We start from the raw sequence: 20792 nt of genomic DNA on the forward strand, positions 1-20792 counted from the left end.
TTCTCCTCTTCCTGAGGAGTTTTCAGAGGTTCTTTTATTTCCTCTGGTTCCTCCAGATCAGGCTGAACATATTTAAAAATGTCCTCTAGCTCTGATTCGAGACTCTCAGTCATATTGACCTCTTCTATCAGGGAGTCAATAATATCAACACCCAGGCAGTTGTCTGATGTGTCTGGATGTTGCATAGCTTTGACAACATTCAACTTAAACTCATCCTCATTGACTCTCAGGGTTATCTTCCCTTTTTGGACGTCAATGAGGGTTCGTCCAGTTGCTAGGAATGGTCTTCCTAGAATGAGAGTTGCACTCTTGTGCTCCTCCATTTCCAGCACTACAAAGTCAGTAAGGAAGGCAAATGGCCCAACCTTGACAATCATGTCCTCAATTATGCCTGATGGGTATTTAATGGAGCCATCAGCAAGTTGAAGACAGATCCGGGTTGGTTTGACCTCTTCAGTCAAGCCAAGCTTTCTGATAGTGGATGCAGGGATTAGGTTGATGCTTGCCCCAAGATCACATAGAGCTGACTTGGTGCAGTTACCCTCTAATATGCATGGTATCATAAAGCTCCCGGGATCTTTAAGATTTTTTGGGAAGTTTTTCAGAATGACTGCACTGCATTCTTCAGTGAGGAGAACTCTTTCAGTTTCTCTCCAATCCTTCTTATGACTCAAGATATCTTTCATGAACTTGGCATAAGAGGGTATTTGCTCAAGTGCTTCTGCAAACGGAATCTTTATTTCAAGGGTCCTGAGATAGTCTGCAAAGCGGGCAAATTGCTTATCCTGCTCCTCTTTGCGAAGTTTTTGAGGATAAGGCATCTTGGCTTTGTATTCCTCAACCTTAGTTGCTGCAGGTTTATTTCCTACAGAGGTAGGTTGAGAAGCCTTCTTGAGGGATTTATTATCAGCACTTGTAGGTGTCTGATCCCTCACTGGCATTTGAAAGCCAGGGTTGGAAGCTGGAGTGGCATTGGACGCCAACTCCTTACTTGTTCCTAGCGTTTGAACGCCAGAACTGAGCTTCCATTGGGCGTTTGACGCCAACTCCTTGCCTGTTTCTGGCGTTTGAACGCCAGAGTTATTCCTCTCTGGGCTCTTACTGTCCTCAGAGGGATTTTGGATAACCGGTTGTTCATTTCTTGGCTTCCTGCTGCCTTGAAGTGAGGTATTTAATGTTTTTCCACTTCTTAATTAAACTGCTTGGCACTCTTCTGTTATTTGTTTTGATAACTGCTGTTCTGTTTGCTTCAACTGTACTTTCATATTCAGATTAGCCATTCTTGTGTCTTGTAGTATCTCCTTGAATTCGGCCAGCTGTTTTGTTAGAAAGTCTAATTGCTGATTGAATTCTATAATTTGTTCTGCTGGACTGAGTTCAGCAGTTACTGTTTTAGCCTCTTCTTTCATGGAAGATTCACTGCTTAGGTACAGATGCTGATTTCTGGCAACTGTATCAATGAGCTCTTGAGCTTCTTCAATTGTTTTTCTCATATGTATAGATCCACCAGCTGAGTGGTCTAGAGAAATCTGAGCTTTCTCTATAAGCCCATAATAGAAGATGTCTAACTGCACCCATTCTGAAAACATTTCAGAAGGGCATTTTCTTAGCATCTCTCTGTATCTCTCCCAGGCATCATAAAGAGATTCATTATCTCCTTGTTTAAAGCCTTGGATGTCCAGCCTTAGCTGTGTCATCCGTTTTGGAGGGAAGTATTGATTCAGGAATTTTTCTGTCAGCTGTTTCCATGTCCTTATGCTAGCTTTAGGTTGGTTATTTAACCACCTCTTAGCTTGATCTTTTACAGCAAATGGAAACAGTAATAATCTGTAGACATCCTGATCTACTTCCTTATCATGTACTGTGTCAGCAATTTGTAAAAACTGTGCCAGAAACTCTGTAGGTTCTTCCTATGGAAGACCGAAATACTGGCAACTCTGCTGCACCATGATAATGAGCTGAGGATTCAACTCAAAGCTACTGACTCTGATGGAGGGTATACAGATACTACTCCCATATGAAGCAGTAGTGGGGTTAGCATATGACCCCAGAGTCCTTCTGGACTGTTCACTTCCACTTTTGTCCATGATGGAGAAAGGGAGATGATGCGGATTGTAATTTTTTTTTTTTTGAAAATCGAAATTAAAATAAAATAAAATAAATGAAAAATTTACTATATTTTCAAAAATTTGAAGAAAAAGAAATAAAAGAAAATTGAAAACTAAATTAATTAATTAAAAAGATTTGAAAAAGATGTGTGTGAGGATTTTCGAAAAAATGAAGAGAGAGAAATTGGTTAGGAAGTTTTGAAAAAGATATGTCTTAAAATTAAAGATACTTGTAAGAAAATAAAATAAAATAAAAAAAGAAAAGATATGAAAAAGATTTGATTTTCAGAATTGAGATTAGAAAAGATAAGATAAGCTAGGTAAGAGAAGATCAGGAATTTAAATTAAAAAGTGTTGAAATTTAAATTTTAAATTTGAAAATTAATTTTGAAATTTGAAATTTGAAATTTAAAAATTGAAATTTGAATTTTGAAATTTGAAATTTGAATTTTGGAAGTTGAAATTTGAAATTTGAAATAAGATAAGATAAGATTTTGAAAAAGATATGATTTTTTTTTAAAAAGATTGGAATTTTGAAATTTTAAAACTAAGATAAGATAAAACAAAAATTTTTAAAATAAAATCTGAATTTTTAAAAAGAAAATTTGAAAAATCAATTAAAATAAAGGAAAAAGATATTTTTGAATTCAATGAGGAAAGAGAAAAACAATAAAAAGACACAAAACTTAAAATTTTTAGATCTAATGCTCCTTATTTTCGAAAATTTTGGAGGGAAACACCAAGGAACACCAAACTTAAAAATTTTAAGATCAAAACACAAGGAAGACTCAAGAACACTTTGAAGACTCACAAGAACAATAAGAACATGAAGATAGAACACCAAACTTAAAATTTTTAGAAAAACCAAAACAAAATTTTTGAAAATTAAAGAAAAATCAACAAGAAAATACCAAACTTAAAGTTTGACACAAGATTTATTCAAAGAAAAATTAATTTTGCAAAAGTTTTAAAAAAGAAGATAGCCAATTACCAAGAACATAAGCATCACGCTCTAGCCAATTGAGCTATAAATTTAAAGTGTTTTAACAAGGTATTTAATAAATAAATTTTTTTTAGATACTAATAATTTGAAAATGCACAAGAAAAACAAGAAAAATCACAAAACAAGAAAAACTAAAGATCAAACAAGGAAAATAAACAAGAACAACTTGAAGATTAAGAAAGAACAATGAACACAATTTTGAAAATTTAAAAGAAAATAAAAATATGCAATTGACACCAAACTTAAAATATAAAACTAAACTCAAACAGAAAAACACAATTATTAGTAAAAATAAAAATAAAATAAAATAAAATAAAAAATAAAGTTTCGAAAAATTTTTGAAAAAGAAAATAAGGATTCTAAAATTTTAACAAGAACAATAATAAAAGACTCTGACCCAAAAGACAAAATCTTCCTAATCTAAGCAACAGGATGAACCGTCAATTGTTCAAACTCGAACAATCCCCGGCAACGGCGCCAAAAACTTGGTGCACGAATTGTAAATCACACTTTTCACAAGTCGTACCACTAACCAGCAAGTGCACTGGGTCGTCCAAGTAATACCTTACGTGAGTAAGGGTCGAATCCCACGGAGATTGTTGGTTTGAAGCAATCTATGGTTATCTTGTAAATCTTAGTCAGGATATCAATTATAATTATCAGTTTGAATTGCTAAGAATAACAGAGCATGAAATAAATACTTGTTCTGCAGTAATGGATAATAAGTTAGAGTTTTGGAGATGTTTTGTCTTCTGAATCTCTGCTTTCTCCCTGTCTTCTTCTTCACGCACGCAAGGTTCCTCCTATGGTAAGCTATGTGTTGGTGGATCACTGTTGTCAATGGCTACCATCCGTCCTCTCAGTGAAAATGGTCCAGGTGCGCTGTCACCGCATGGCTAATCATCTGTCGGTTCTCGATCATGTCGGAATAGGATCCATTGATCCTTTTGCGTCTGTCACTACGCCCAACACTCGCGAGTTTGAAGCTCGTCATAGTCATTCAATCCCTGAATCCTACTCAGAATACCACAGACAAGGTTTAGACTTTCCGGATTCTCAAGAATGCTGCCAATGGATTCTAGCTTATACCACGAAGATTCTGATTAAGGAATCCAAGAGATATTCATTCAATCGAAGGTAGAATGGAGGTGGTTGTCAGGCACACGTTCATAGGTTGAGGATGGTGATGAGTGTCACGGATCATCACATCCATCATATTGAAGTGCGAATGAACATCTTAGATAGAAACAAGCGTGTTTGAATAGAAAACAGAAATAGTTGCATTAATTCATCGAGACACAGCAGAGCTCCTCACCCCCAACAACGGAGTTTAGAGACTCATGCCGTCAGAGAGTACAAAGTTCAGATCTAAAATGTCATGAGATACAAAATAAATCTCTAAAAGTTGTTTAAATACTAAACTAGTAACCTAGGTTTGCAGAAAATGAATAAACTAAGATAGATGGTGCAGAAATCTACTTCCGGGGCCCACTGGTGTGTGCTGGGGCTGAGACTTAAGCTTTACACATGCCTGGGCTGTTTCTGGAGTTAAACGCCAGGTTGTAACGTGTTTTGGGTGTTCAACTCCAACCTGTAACCTGTTTCTGGCGTTTAACGCCATACTACAACATGGAACTGGCGTTGAACGCCAGTTTACGTCGTCTATCCTTGAGCAAATTATGGATTATTATATATTGCTGGAAAGCCCTGGATGTCTACTTTCCAACTCAATTGAGATCGCGCCAATTGGACTCCTGTAGCTCTAGAAAATCTATTCCGAGTGCAGGGAGGTCAGAATCCAACAGCATCAGCAGTCCTTTTTCAGCCTAAATCAGATTTTTGCTCAGCTCCCTCAATTTCAGCCAGAAATTATCTGAAATCACAGAAAAACACACAAACTCATAGTAAAGTCCAGAAATGTGATTTTTATTTAAAAACTAATAAAAATATAATAAAAAGTGACTAAAACACATTAAAAACTACCTAAAAACAATGCCAAAAGCGTATAAATTATCCGCTCATCAATTGTCACCACATCAAAATAATTAAACTAGTTTCAAGGATGAATTCGAAACCTTGTACTTCTTGTTCTTTTGTTTTTAAAACAATTTTCATTTAAGAGAGGTGATGGATTCATATTCATAACTTTAAGGCATAGACACTTAGACACTAGTGATCATATAGTAAAGACACAAACATAATTAAAACATAAAGCTCAAAAATCGAAAAACAGGAAAATAAATAAACAAGGAGATTAAGGAATGAGTCCACCTTAGTGAGGGTGGCATCTTCCTCTTCTTGAAGAACCAATGGTGCTTTTGAGTTCATCTATGTCTCTTCCTTGTCTTTGTTGTTCCTCCCTCATAGCTCTTTAATCTTCTCTAATTTCATGGAGGATGATGGAATGCTCTTGGTGCTCCATCCTTAGTTGTCCCATGTTAGAACTTAATTCTCCTAGGAAAGTGTTGATTTGCTCCCAATAATTCTGTGGAGGAAAGTGCATCCCCTGAGGCATCTCAGGGATTTTATGGTGAGGAATCTCCTCATGCTCATGTTGAGGTCCATGATCTCTTGTTTACTGCATCCTTTTCTTAGTGATGGGCTTATCCTCTTCAATGAAGATGTCTCCCTCTATGTCAATTCCAGCCGAATTGCAGAGGTGGCAAATGAGGTGAGGAAAGGCTAACCTTGCCAAATTAGAAGACTTGTCAGCCACCTTGTAGAGTTCTTGAGGTATGATCTCATGAACTTCCACTTCCTCCCCAATCATGATACTATGGATCATGATGACCCGGTCTACAGTAACTTCAGACCGGTTGCTAGTAGGAATAATTGAGCGTTGAATAAACTCCAACCATCCTCTAGCTATTGGTTTGAGGTCAAGCCTTCTTAGTTGAACCGGCTTGCCTTTTGAGTCAATTTTCCATTGAGCTCCTTCCACACATATGTCCATGAGGACTTGGTCCAACCTTTGATCAAAGTTGACTCTTCTAGTGTAGGGTCGTGCGTTTTCTTCCATCATTGGCAAGTTGAATGCCAACCTTACATTTTCCGAACTGAAATCTAAGTAATTCCCCCAAACCATGGTGAGCCAATTCTTTGGATTCGGGTTCACACTTTGATCATGGTTCCTAGTGATCCATGCATTTGCATAGAACTCTTGAACCATTAAGATCCCGACTTGTTGAATGGGGTTGGTGAGAACTTTCCAACCTCTTCTTTGAATCTCAAGTCGGATCTCTGGATACTCATTCCTTTTGAGTTTGAAAGGAACCTCAGGGATCACTTTTTTCTTGGCTACAACTTCATAGAAGTGGTCTTGATGGACCTTAGAGATGAATCTCTCCATCTCCCATGACTCAGAGGTGGAAGCAATTGCCTTCTCTTTCCTCTTTCTAGAGGTTTCTCTGGCCTTAGGTGCCATGAATGGTTATGGAAAAACAAAAAGCTATGCTTTTACCACACCAAACTTAAAATGGTTGCTCGTCCCCGAGCAAAAGAAGAAATAAAGAAGTAGAAGAAGAAGAAAAATGGGGGGGAGAGAGAGAGAGATGGTTTCGGCCAAGGAGAAGAAGAGATGGTTTTGTTGTGTGAAAATGAAGAAGGAATGAGGGGTTTATATAGGAGTGGGGAGGGGTTTAGGGTTCGGCCATTTAGGGTTGGGTGTGGGAGGGAAATTATTTTGAATTTAAAGGTAGGTGGGGTTTTTGGGGAAGAGAGGATGGATGTGATTGGTGAAGAGGTGATGGGGAAGAGTGATTGAGTTGATTGGTGAGGGGTATTTGGGGAAGAGAGTTATGAAAATGTGTGAAGAGGAGAAAAGAAGTAGGTAGGGATCCTGTGGGGTCCACAAATCTTGAGGTGTTTGAGGATTTCTCATCCCTTCACCTTTTAGGCGTGTAAAACGCCCTATAGATGCAATCCTGGCATTTAACGCCAGACTGCAGCATGTTTCTAGCGTTAAACACCACTTCTATGCTTGTTTTGGGCATTCAACGCCAGTCGATAGCATGTTGCTGGCGTTGAACGCCAGTATGGTGCATGTTTCTGGCGTTAAACGCCAGTCTGATGCTTGTTTCTGGCGTTTAACGCCAGCTTTCCTCTGGGTGCAATCCTGGCATTTAAACACCAGACTGCTGCTTGTTTTTGGCGTTTAACACCAGTTTCATGCTCTGTTCTGGCGTTAAACGCCAGCCAGATGCTCCTTACTAGCGTTTAAACGCCAGTAAGTCCTTCCTCCAGGGTGTGCTATTTTTAATGCTATTTTTCATTCTATTTTTGATTTTTTTGTAGTTTTTGTGACTCCACATGATCATCAACCTAATAAAACACGAAATAATAAAATAGATATAATTTAAATAACATTGGGTTGCCTCCCAACAAGTGCTTTTTTAATGTCAATAGCTTGACAGTGGACTCTCACGGAGCCACACAGGTGATCAGGTCAATTTTGTAGACTCCCAACACCAAACCTAGAGTTTGGCTAAGGCCTCCCAACACCAAACTTAGAGTTTGATTGTGGGGGCTTTGGTTGACTCTGTACTGAGAGAAGCTTTTCATGCTTCCTCTCCATGGTTACAGAAGGAGATCCTTGAGTTTTAAACACAAGGTAGTCCTCATTCAGTTGAAGGACCAACTCTCCTCTGTCCACATCAATCACAGCTCTTGCTGTGGCTAGGAAGGGTCTTCCAAGGATGATGGATTCATCCTCATCCTTCCCAGTGTCTAGGATTATGAAATCAGCAGGGATGTAAAGGCCTTCAACCTTTACTAACACGTCCTCTACTTGTCCATAAGCCTGTTTTCTTGATTTGTCTGCCATCTCTACTGAGATTCTGGCAGCTTGCACCTCAAAGATTCCCAATTTCTCCATTACAGAGAGTGGCATGAGGTTTATCCCTGACCCAAGGTCACATAGAGCTTTCTCAAAGGCCATGGTGCCTATGGTACAAGGTATTAAGAACTTTCTAGGATCCTGTTTCTTTTGAGGCAATCTCAGTTGATCCAGATCACTTAGTTCATTGATGAGCAAGGGAGGTTCATCTTCCCAAATCTCATTACTAAATAATTTGGCATTTAGCTTCATGATTGCACCAAGGTACTCGGCAACTTGCTCTTCAGTAACATCTTCATTCTCTTCAGAAGAAGAATACTCATCAGAGCTCATGAATGGCATAAGGAGGTTCAATGGAATCTCTATGGTCTCTAGATGAGTCTCAGATTCCTTTGGTTCCTCAAAGGGAAACTCCGTATTGATCACTAGACGTCCCAAGAGGTCTTCCTCACTGGGATTCACGTCCTCTCCCTCCCTTGTAGGTTCGGCCATGATGGTCAATTCAATGGCCTTGCACTCTCCTTTTGGGTTTTCTTCTGTATTGCTTGGGAGAGTACTAGGAGGAGTTTCAGTGACCCTTTTACTCAGCTGGCCCACTTGTGCCTCCAAATTTCTAATGGAGGACCTAGTTTCATTCATGAAACTTAAAGTGGCCTTAGATAGATCAGAGACTATATTTGCTAAGCTAGATAGATTCTGCTCAGAATTCTCTGCCTGTTGCTGAGTGGATGATGGAAAAGGCTTGCTATTGCTAAACCTGTTTCTTCCACCATTATTAAAGCCTTGTTGAGGCTTTTGTTGATCCTTCCATGAGAGATTTGGGTGATTTCTCCATGAGGAATTATAGGTGTTTCCATAGGGTTCACCCATGTAATTTACCTCTGCTATTGTAGGGTTCTCAGATTCATAAGCTTCTTCCTCAGAAGATACCTCTTGAGTACTGTTGGATGCAGCTTGCATTCCATTCAGACTCTGAGAAATCATATTGTCTTGCTGAGTCAATATTTTGTTCTGAACCAATATGGCATTCAGAGTATCAATTTCAAGAACTCCCTTCTTCTGAGGCGTCCCATTACTTACAAGATTCCTTTAAGAAGTGTACATGAACTGGTTATTAGCAACCATGTCAATGAGTTCTTGAGCTTTTGCAGGCGTTTTCTTTAGGTGAATGGATCCACCTGCAGAATGGTCCAATGACATCTTTGATAGTTCAGATAGACCATCATAGAATATATCCAGAATTGTCCATTCTGAAAGCATGTCAGAAGGACACTTTTTGGTCAGTTGCTTATATCTCTCCCAAGCTTCATAGAGGGATTTACCTTCTTTCTGTCTGAAGGTTTGAACATCCACTCTAAGCTTACTAAGCTTTTGAGGAGGAAAGAACTTGGCTAAGAAAGCCTTGACCAGCTTATCCCAAGAGTTCAGGCTATCTTTAGGTTGAGAGTCCAACCACACTCTAGCTCTGTCTCTTACAGCAAACGGGAAAAGCATAAGCCTGTAGACCTCGGGATCAACCCTATTGGTCTTAACAGTATCACAGATCTGCAAGAATTCAATTAAGAACTGAAAATGATCTTCGGATGGAAGTCCATGAAACTTGCAGTTCTGTTGCATCAGAGAAACTAATTGAGGTTTAAGCTCAAAATTATTTGCTCCAATGGCAGGGATTGAGATGCTTCTTCCATATAAATTGGAATTAGGTGCAGTAAAGTCACCAAGCATCTTCCTTGCATTGTTATTATTTTCGGCCATGTCTCCTTCTTTTTCGAAATTTTCTGTCAGATTTTCTCCAGAGAGTTGTGCTTTAGCTTCCCTTAGCTTCCTCTTCAGAGTCCTTTCAGGTTCAGGATCAGCTTCAACAAGAATGTTCTTATCGTTGTTCCTGCTCATATGACAAAGAAGGGAATAACAAAGAAAATATGGAATCCTCTATGTCACAGTATAGAGATTCCTTATGCAAGTATAAGAAAAGAAGAATGTAAGAAAGAGAAGAGGTAAAATTCGAACACAGAGATGAAGATGGGGTTCAAATTTTGGGTAGAAGAGAAGTGTTAGTAGATGAATAAATAAATAGAAGGAGATGAGAGAAAGGGAATTTCGAAAATTAATTAAAATAAAAATAAAATTTAAAGTTTAAATTTCGAAAATTAAAATTGAAATCAAATTAAATTAAAAATTAAAACAATTATTTAATAAAAAAAGAAATTTAAAAAAAAGGGAAAGGAATTTTCGAAAATTAGAGAGAGAGAATTAGTTAGGTAGTTTTGAAAAAGATATGATTGAAACAAAAAGATAGGATTGATTAAAAAAATTTGAAAATCAATTTTAAAAAGGTAAGAAGTTAGAAAGAAAGTTAGAAAAGATTTTGAAATTGATTTTGAAAAAGATGTGATTGAAACTTAATTTGAAAAAGATTTGAAAAAGAAATTTAAAAAGATTTGATTTTGAAAATTAAAGTTGATTACTTGACTAACAAGAAACTAAAAAGATGTGATTCTAGAGTTTAAAGATTGAACCTTTCTCACTAGGCAAGTAACAAACTTAATATTTTTTTGAATCAATCACATTAATTGTTAGTAAAGATTTAAAATTATGAAACAAAATAAGAAAAAGATTTTTGAAAATCATTTTGGAATTTTCGAAAATTATGAAAGAAAAATAAAAAAGATTTGATTTTTGAAAATGATTTGAAAAAGATAAGATTTTTAAATTGAAAATTTGATTTGACTCATAAAAAACAAATAAATTTTAAAAAGTTTTGAAAAAGTCAACTCAAATTTTCGAAAATTTATGAGTGAAAAATGGAAAGATATTTTTTTATTTTTGAATTTTAAATAAAGAAAGAGAAAAACATCAAAAAGACTCGATGCATGAAAATTTTGGATCAAAACATGTGATGCATGCAAGAACACTATGAATGTCAAGATGAACACCAAGAACACTTTGAATGTCAAGATGAACACCAAGAACTTATTTTTGAAAAAATTTCAAGAAAAGAAAACATGCAAGATACCAAACTTAAAAATTTTTATTCTTTAGACATTAACAAATTGAAAATGCATATGAAAAACAAGAAAAGACACAAAACAAGAAAATATGAAGATCAAACAAGAAGACTGGCAAAGAACAACTTGAAGATCATGAAGAATGCAATGCATGAAATTTTCAAAAATAATTTTTAGAAAATTAAAAAGATGCAATTGACACCAAACTTAAAACTTGACTCTAGACTTAAACAAGAAACATCAAATTATTTTTGATTTTATGATTTTAAAAATTTTTTTGGATTTTTCGAAAATTATTTTGGAAAAATGAAAAAGAAAAAATATATATTTTTTAAAAGAAAACGAAAAGAAAGTTACCTAATCTGAGCAACAAGATGAACCGTCAATTGTCCAAACTCAAACAATCTCCGGCAACGACGCCAAAAACTTGGTGTGCGAAATCGTGATCATTCCTTCCTTGGTAACGGTGCTAAAAACTTTATACGCACGTTCATAATCTTAATTCTTTGTCACAACTTCGCACAACTGACCAGCAAGTGCACTGGGTCGTCCAAGTAATAAACCTTACGTGAGTAAGGGTCGATCCCACGGAGATTGTTGGCTTGAAGCAAGCTATGGTCACCTTGTAAATCTCAGTCAGGCGGATTCAAATGTATTAAGAGATTATAGTGTACTAAAAGATAATTAAAATAGGATAGAGATACTTATGTAATTCATTGGTGAGAGTTTCAGATAAGCGTATTGGTGCACGAATTGTGAATCACACTTTTCACAACTCGTACCATTAACCAGCAAGTGCACTGGGTCGTCCAAGTAATACCTTACGTGAGTAAGGGTCAATCCCACGGAGATTGTTGGTTTGAAGCAAGCTATGGTTATCTTGTAAATCTTAGTCAGGAAATCAATTATAATTATCAGTATGAATTTCGAAGAATAAAAGAGAATGAATTAAATACTTGTTTTGCAGTAATGGAGAATATGTTGGAGTTTTGGAGATGCTTTGTCTTCTGAATCTCTGCTTTCTCCCTGTTTTCTTCTTCACGCACGCAAGGTTCCTCCTATGGTAAGCTGTGTGTTGGTGGATCACCGTTGTCAATATCTACCATCCGTCCTCTCAGTGAAAAAGGTCCAGGTGCGCTGTCACCGCACGGCTAATCATCTGTCGGTTCCCACTCATGCTGGAATAGGATCCATTGATCCTTTTGCGTCTGTCACTACGCCCAACCCTTTGTGAGTTTGAAGCTCATCACAGTCATTCAATCCCAGAATCCTACTCGGAATACTACAGATAAGGTTTAGACTTTTCGGATTCTCAAGAATGCTGCCAATGGATTCTAGCTTATACCACGAAGATTCTGATTAAGGAATCCAAGAGATATTCATTCAATCGAAGGTAGAACGGGAGTGGTTGTCAGGCACGCGTTCATAGATTGAGAATGGTGATGAGTGTCACGGATCATCACATTCATCATATTGAAGTGCGAATGAACATCTTAGATAGAAACAAGCGTGTTTGAATGGAAAACAGAAATAATTGCATTAATTCATCGAGACACAGCAGAGCTCCTCACCCCCAACAACGGAGTTTAGAGACTCATGCCATCAAAGAGTACAAAGTTCAGATCTAAAATTTCATAAGGTGCGAAATAGACCTCTAAAAGTTGTTTAAATACTAAACTAGTAACCTAGGTTTACAGAAAATGACTAAATTATGATAGATGGTGCAGAAATCTACTTATGGGGCCCACTTGGTGTGTGCTGGGGCTGAGACTTAAACTTCTCACGTGCCTAGGCTGTTTCTGGAGTTGAACGCCAGGTTGTAACCTGTTTTTGGCGTTCAACTCCCATTTGTAACTTGTTTCTGGCGTTTGACGCCAGACTGCAACATAGAACTGGTGTTGAACGCCAGTTTACATTGTCTATCCTTGAGCAAAGTATGGACTATTATATATTTCTGGAAAGCCCTGGATGTCTACTTTCCAACGCAATTGAGAGCGTGCCATTTAGAGTTCTGTAGCTCCAGAAAATTTATTTCGAGTGCAGGGAGGTCAGAATCCAACAGCATCAGCAGTCCTTTTTCAGCCTGAATCAGATTTTTGCTCAGCTCCCTCAATTTCAGCCAGAAAATACCTGAAATTACAGAAAAATACACAAACACATAGTAAATTCCAGAATTTTGATCTTTATTTAAAAACTAATAGAAACATAATAAAAACTAACTAAATTACATTGAAAACATACTCAAAATAGTGCCAAAAAGCGTATAAATTATCCGCTCATCACAACACCAAACTTAAATTGTTGCTTGTCTCCAAGCAACTGAAAATCAAATAGGATAAAAAGAAGAGAATATACTATAAATTCCAAAATATCAATGAAACTTAGCTCCAATCAGATGAGCGGGACTTGTAGCTTTTTGCCCCTTGAATAATTTTGGCATCTCGCTTTATCCATTGAGGTTCAGAATGATTGGCATCTATAGGAACTCAGAATTCAGATAGTGTTATTGATTCTCCTAGTTTAGTATGTTGATTCTTGAACACAGCTACTTTATGAGTCTTGGCTGTGGCCCTAAGCACTTTGTTTTCCAGTATTACCACCGGATACATAAATGCCACAGACACATAACTGGGTGAGCCCTTTCAGATTGTGACTCAGCTTTGCTAAAGTCCCCAATTAGAGGTGTCCAGGGTTCTTAAGCACACTCTTCTTTTACTTTGGACCTTGACTTTAATCGCTCAGTCTCAAGTTTTCACTTGACACCTTCACGCCACAAGCACATGGTTAGGGACAGCTTGGTTTAGCCGCTTAGGCCAGGATTTTATTCCTTTAGGCCCTCCTATCCACTGATGCTCAAAGCCTTGGATCTTTTTTATTTACCCTTGCCTTTTGGTTTTAAGGGTTACTGGCTTTTTGCTCTTGCCTCTTAGTTTTAAGAGCTTTTGGCTTTTTCTGCTTGCTTTCTCTCTTTTTTTTTCGCAAGCTTTCTGTATTCACTGCTTTTTCTTGCTTCAAGAATCATTTTTATGATTTTTCAGATTATCAAATAAAATTTCTCCTGTTCATCATTCTTTCAAGAGCCAACATATTAAACATTCTTAAACAACAACTTCAAAAGACATATGCATTGTTCAAGCATTCATTCAGAAAACAAAAAGTATTGTCACCACATCAAAATAATTAAACTAGTTTCAAGGGTGAATTTGAAACCATGTACTTCTTGTTCTTTTGTAATTAAAACAATTTTTTTATTTAAGAACGGTGATGGATTCATAGGATATTCATGACTTTAAGGCATAGACTCTAATTTTTTTATTATTTAATAAAAATAATATCAATTAGGCATAAAAGAAGACACTTAATAATAAAAGACAGGAAATTAAAGACATAAAAATAAATGACTCTAACTCTAATACTCATATACTCTTAACATAGATAAAAGGTTATCTCAGAGTTAGGACTCAACAACCTTTATTTTGGGAGGTAGATGCCTCTTTAGCCTGTGGAGTGCTTGGCCCTTCAAGAGACAGCTTCTGGCGCTTCAGTTCCTTTATGTCATGCCCCTGCTCTTCTTGTTCTTTAAGCAGTTTGCATAGCATGCTGTTTTGATTTTGCTGTTCTTCCTTCAGTTGATCCACAGCTTCTTGCAACTTGGTGACAGATGCTTCTAGGCGCTCCCAGTATTCAATTTGAGGGATTTCCGGGAGGAGCTCCTCTGCTTTTCTCTTGATGGGGTCGTCCTACACTTGTAGTCCTTCCATAGACTTTTTGGTGATTGGTTGTTCAACTGAGATATACTTATCTACTCCATTTTTATTCCAGCATCTTTATATAGCAGAGAGACTAAGCTTGGATAAGCCAAATTGGCATCTTTGGAGTTCTTGTTTGCAATTTTGTATAGCTCACAAGCAATCAGCTGATGAACTTCCACTTTTTTTTCTAGCATAATGCAATAAATCATCACTGCTCTTCTGATGGTGACCTCGGAGCGGTTGCTGGTAGGCAGTATAGAGCGCCCAATGAAGTCCAGCCAGCCTCTGGCAACTGGTTTGAGATCTCCTCTCTTGAGTTGGTTCGGGGCACCCTTTGTGTTGGTTGTCCACTTGGCTCCAGGGAGGCATATGTCCTCTAAGATTTTGTCCAATCCCAGGTTTGATCTCATCATTCTCCTATTGAAGGAATCTGGGTCATCTTGCAGTTGAGGCAGCTTGAAGATTTCCCTTATTTTGTCAGGGTGGGCGTGAACAACCTTCCCTCTGACCAGAGTTCTATAGTCATAGAATGCGGTTCTAGCAATTCTCTGCCTGTCCGTCTGCCATAGATTAGCATAGAATTCCTGAACCATGTTTCTTCCCACCTTTGTTTCAGGATTAGCTAGGACTTCCCAGCTCCTGTTTCGAATTTGCTCTTGGATCTCCGGATATTCATCTTCTTTCAGATCGAATTTAACTTCTGGGATCACCGATCTTAGACTCATTATTTTGTAAAAATGGTCTGAATGTTCTTTGGTTATGAACTTTCCTTGATTCCAAAGTGGTTTTGGAATATTCTCCTTCTTGCCTCTTGAGTCGGTTTGTTTTTCCTTGGGAGCCATGATCTTAGTGGGTATTGGCTTAGTGATCACGGATAAACACACCAAACTTAGAGGTTTGCTTGTCCTCAAGCAAAAGAAAAGAAAGGAGAGGGAAAGAGGGAGAGCCAAGCGCAACTTGTGGAGGAGAGGAGGAGGCCGAATGAGGATTTAAAGGGAAAAAGGGAGGGTGGGTTCGAAAATTTAGAAGGAGATATGATAGAAGATATGATTTGTAAAAGATAAATATAATAGGAAAAAGATATGATTTAAAATTGAAAAGATATGAAAGATATTTGAAAAAGATAAATCTGAATTTTGAAAAAGATGATATGAATATTTGAAAAAGATATTAATGATTTGAAAAGATTTTAGAGTGAAAAGAGATAGCTTTGTTTTGAAAAGGATTTGAAAAAGGGCTTATGAATTAAGATACATTTGATTTTTTTGAAATTATGGTTTTTAGAAATTAGGGTTTGTGACATGTTTGTGCAAGAAATTATGAATTGAAACATAAAAATGGAAAAAAATTTGAATTGAAAACGAAATTGCCTACTCCCCACATTCCTGGCGTTAAACGCCCAACTGCTGCATGTTTTGGGCGTTTAACGCCCAGTTGGTGCTTGGTCTGGGCGTTTAACGCCTAGCTGTTGCTTCTAACTGGCGTTAAACGCCAGAAACCCCTTTGTCATTGGGCGTTTTTCTGAACACCCAGGATGCTGTCAATCTGGCGTTAAACGCCCAAAAGCTGCTTCTTTCTGGCGTTTAACGCCCAGATGGCTATCATTACTGGCGTTAAACGCCCAGTAGATGCTCCTTTTGTGCGTTTAACGCCCAGTTGTGCCTCTTACTGGCGTTTTCTTGCCAGTGAGCTCTTTTTCTCTGTTTTGTGTGCTGAATCCTTCTGTAACCCTATGAACCTATACAATTGACTCTTTACCTTATTAATAGTGAACTTTATATAAACAAATAAAATCAAGAATAGGGCAAAATAATAGAAAAAGTTTTCCCAATGGCTGGGTTGCCTCCCAGCAAGTGCTTCTTTATTGTCTTTAGCTGGACCTTGCTGAGCTTTTAATCTAGCCTCAGCCTTGAGCACTCTTACTCAACATTGCCTTCAAGATAGTGTTTGATTCTCTGTCCATTAACAATAAACTTCTTATCAGAACCAATGTCTTGAAGCTCCACATAACCATATAGTGATACACTTGTAATCACATATGGTCCCCTCCACTGGGATTTCAGTTTCCCAAGGAATAGCCTGAGCCTAGAGTTGAACAACAGAACCTTTTGTCCTGGTTTAAAGACTCTTGATGACAGCTTTCTGTCATGCCATCTTTTTTATTTCTCCTTATAAAGCTTGGCATTTTCGAAAGCAGTGAGTCTAAATTCCTCTTGCTCATTTAGCTGGAGCAATGATGAGCGGATAATTTATACGCTTTTTGGCATTGTTTTTAGTATGTTTTTAGTATATTTTAGTTAGTTTTTATTATGTTTTGATTAGTTTTTAAATAAAAATCACTCTTCTAGACTTTACTATGAGTTTGTGTGTTTTTTCTGTAATTTCAGGTATTTTCTGTCTGAAATTGAGGGACCTGAGCAAAAATCTGATTCAGAGGCTGAAAAAGGACTGCAGATGCTGTTGGATTCTGACCTCCCTGCACTAAAAGTGGATTTTCTGGAGCTACAGAAGCCCAATTGGCGCGCTCTCAATTGCGTTGGAAAGTAGACATCCTGGGATTTCCAGCAATATATAATAGTTCATACTTTGCCCGAGATTTGATGGCCCAAACAGGCGTTCTAATTCAGCTCAAGAATTCTGGCGTTTAACTCCAAAATTGGCACAAAAGCTGGAGTTAAACGCCCAAACTGGCACAAAAGCTGGCGTTTAACTCCAAGAAAAGTCTCTACACATGAAAGCTTCAATACTCAGCCCAAGCACACACCAAGTGGGCCCGAAAGTAGATTTCTGCATTAATTACTGATTTCTGTAAACCCTAGGCTACTAGTTCTCTATAAATAGGACCTTTTGCTATTGTATTTTCACACTTTTCATGCTATCTTAGACACTTTTGGGGCTGGCCTCACGGCCATGCCTAGACCTTGTTCTTATGTATTTTCAACGGTGGAGTTTCTACACACCATAGATTAAGGTGTGGAGCTCTGCTGTTCTTCATGAATTAATACAAGTACTATTGTTTTTCTATTCAACTCAAGTCTATTTCTTCTCTAAGATATTTATTCGTTCTTCAACTTGATGAATGTGATGATCCGTGACACTCATCATCATTCTCACCTATGAACATGTGCCTGACAACCACCTCTGTTCTACTAGCAATGGCTTGAATGCGTATCTCTTGGGTTTCTAATCTAAGATTGGAACCTTCGTGGTATAGGCTAGAATTAATGGCGGCCATTCCTGAGATCCGGAACGTCTAAACCTTGTCTGTGGTATTCTGAGTAGGATCTGGGAAGGGATGACTGTGACGAGCTTCAAACTCGCGATTGTGGGGCGTGTGACAGATGCAAAAGGATCAATGGATCCTATTCCGACATGATCGAGAACCGACAGCTGATTAGCCGATGTTGTGATAGAGCATCAGGACCATTTTCACTGAGAGGACGGGATGTAGCCATTGACAATGGTGATGCCCAACATAAAGCTTGCCATGGAAGGGAGTATGAATGATTGGAAGAAGGCAATAGGAAAGCAGAGGTTCAAGGGGAACAAAGCATCTTCATACGCTTATCTGAAAAATCCACCAATGAATTACATAAGTATCTCTATCTTTATTTTATGTTTATTTTCATCACCTTAAACTCCATAACCATTTGAATCCGCCTGACTGAGATTTACAAGATGACTATAGCTTACTTCAAGCCGACAATCTCCGTGGGATCGACCCTTACTCACGTAAGGTTTATTACTTGGACGACCCAGTGCACTTGCTGGTTAGTTGTGCGGAATTGTGACAAAGTGTGATTCATGTTTGAGAGCTCCAAGTCTTTGGCGCCATTGTTGATGATCACAATTTCGTGCACCAAGTTTTTGGCGCCGTTGCCGGGGATTGTTCGAGTTTGGACAACTGACGGTTCATGTTGTTGCTTAGATTACGTACTTTTCCTTTTTATTTTTCGAAAAAAAAATTTCCAAAAAAAAAATACAAAAAGATTTTCTATTTTGTTCTTCAGAGTTTTTAAGAATGAATTCTAGAGTTTCATGATGATCTGTTGGAGTCTGGCTGGCTGTGAAGCCATGTCTAATCTTATTGGACCGAGGTTTCAACTTATCATCACAAGAGCTTGTTGATTTCTATCAATTTTGCTGTTGTTAGCAATGATCTACTAAAGCTTGGCTGGCCATTGGCCATGTCTAGTGTTTTGGACCGAAGCTTTCATTGAAAGCTTGGCTGGCTAGTAAGCCATGTATAATTCCTGGACCGGAGTCTTAGACTAGCATTGCAATGATTCCTGGAACTCTTATTAAAAATTTTGAACACCTTTATTTTCTTTTCCACTCAAATTTTCTAAAAAATCACAAAAAAAAAATTTAAAACCATAAAAATCAAAAAAATATTTTATGTTTATTGTTTAAGTCTAGTATCAATTTTTAAGTTTGGTGTTGATGAGCGGATAATTTATACGCTTTTTGGCATTGTTTTTACTATGTTTTTAGTAGAATCTAGTTACTTTTAGGGATGTTTTTATTAGTTTTTATGCTAAATTCACATTTCCGGACTTTACTAAGAGTTTGTGTGTTTTTCTGTGACTTCAGGTATTTTCTGGCTGAAATTGAGGGACTTGAGCAAAAATCAGATTCAGAGGTTGAAGAAGGACTGCTGATGCTGTTGGATTCTGACCTCCCTGCACTCAAAGTGGATTTTCTGGAGCTACAGAACTCAAAATGGTGCGCTTTCAATTGCGTTGGAAAGTAGACATCCAGGGCTTTCCATCAATATATAATAATTCATACTTTAGCCAAGTTTAGACGACGTAAAAGGGCGTTGAACGCCAGTTCTACGCTGCTGTCTGGAGTTAAACGTCAGAAACACGTTACAAGCCAGAGTTGAACGCCAGAAATACGTTACAAACTGGTGTTCAACTCCAAGAATGACCTCTCCACGTGTAACATTCAAGCTCAGCCCAAGCACACACCAAGTGGGCCCCGGAAGTGGATTTATGCATCAATTACTTACTTCTGTAAACCCTAGTAACTAGTTTAGTATAAATAGGACTTTTTACTAGTGTATTTGACATCTTATGATTTTTAGTTCATCTTAGGATCATATTGATCACATTTGGGGGCTGGCCATTCGGCCATGCCTGGACCTTCATCACTTATATATTTTCAAACGGTAGAGTTTCTGCACTCCATAGATTAAGGTGTGGAGCTCTGCTGTTCCTCAAAGATTAATGCAAAGTACTACTGTTTTTCTATTCAACTCAACTTATTCCACTTCTAAGATATTCATTCACACTTCAACATGAATGAGATGAACGTGACAATCATCATCATTCCCCCACGAACGCGTGCCAGACAACCACTTCCGTTCCACCTTAGATTGAATGATTATATCTTGGATCTCTTAATCAGAATCTTCGTGGTGTAAGCTAGATTGATGGCGGCATTCATGAGAATCCGAAAAGTCTAAACCTTGTCTGTGGTATTCCGAGTAGGATTCTGGGATTGAATGACTGTGACAAACTTCAAACTCGCGAATGCTAGGCGTAGTGACAGACGCAAAAGGAGGGTGAATCCTATTCCAGTATGATTGAGAACCTCAGATGATTAGCCGTGCTATGACAGAGCATTTGGACCATTTTCACAAGAGGATAGGATGCAGCCATTGACCACAGTGATGCCTCCAGATGATTAGCCATGCAGTGACAGCGCATCGGACCATTTTCCAGAGAGGATGAAAAGTAGCCATTGACAATGGTGATGTCCTTACATAAAACCAGCCATGGAAAGGAGTAGGACTGATTGAATGAAGACAGCAGGAAAGCAGAAGTTCAGAGGGACGAAAGCATCTCCATACGCTTTATCTGAAATTCTCACCAGTGATATACATAAGTATTTCTATCTTTATTTTATGTCTATCTATTATTTTTGAAAACTCCATAATCAATTATTATCTGCCTGACTGAGATCTACAAGATGACCATAGCTTGCTTCATACCAACAATCTCCGTGGGATCGACCCTTACTCACGTAAGGTTTATTACTTGGACGACCCAGTGCACTTGCTGGTTAGTTGTATCGAAGTTG

Source organism: Arachis hypogaea, chromosome 13, assembly GCF_003086295.3.
Source record: "Arachis hypogaea cultivar Tifrunner chromosome 13, arahy.Tifrunner.gnm2.J5K5, whole genome shotgun sequence".
NCBI classification, from domain to species: domain Eukaryota; kingdom Viridiplantae; phylum Streptophyta; class Magnoliopsida; order Fabales; family Fabaceae; genus Arachis; species Arachis hypogaea.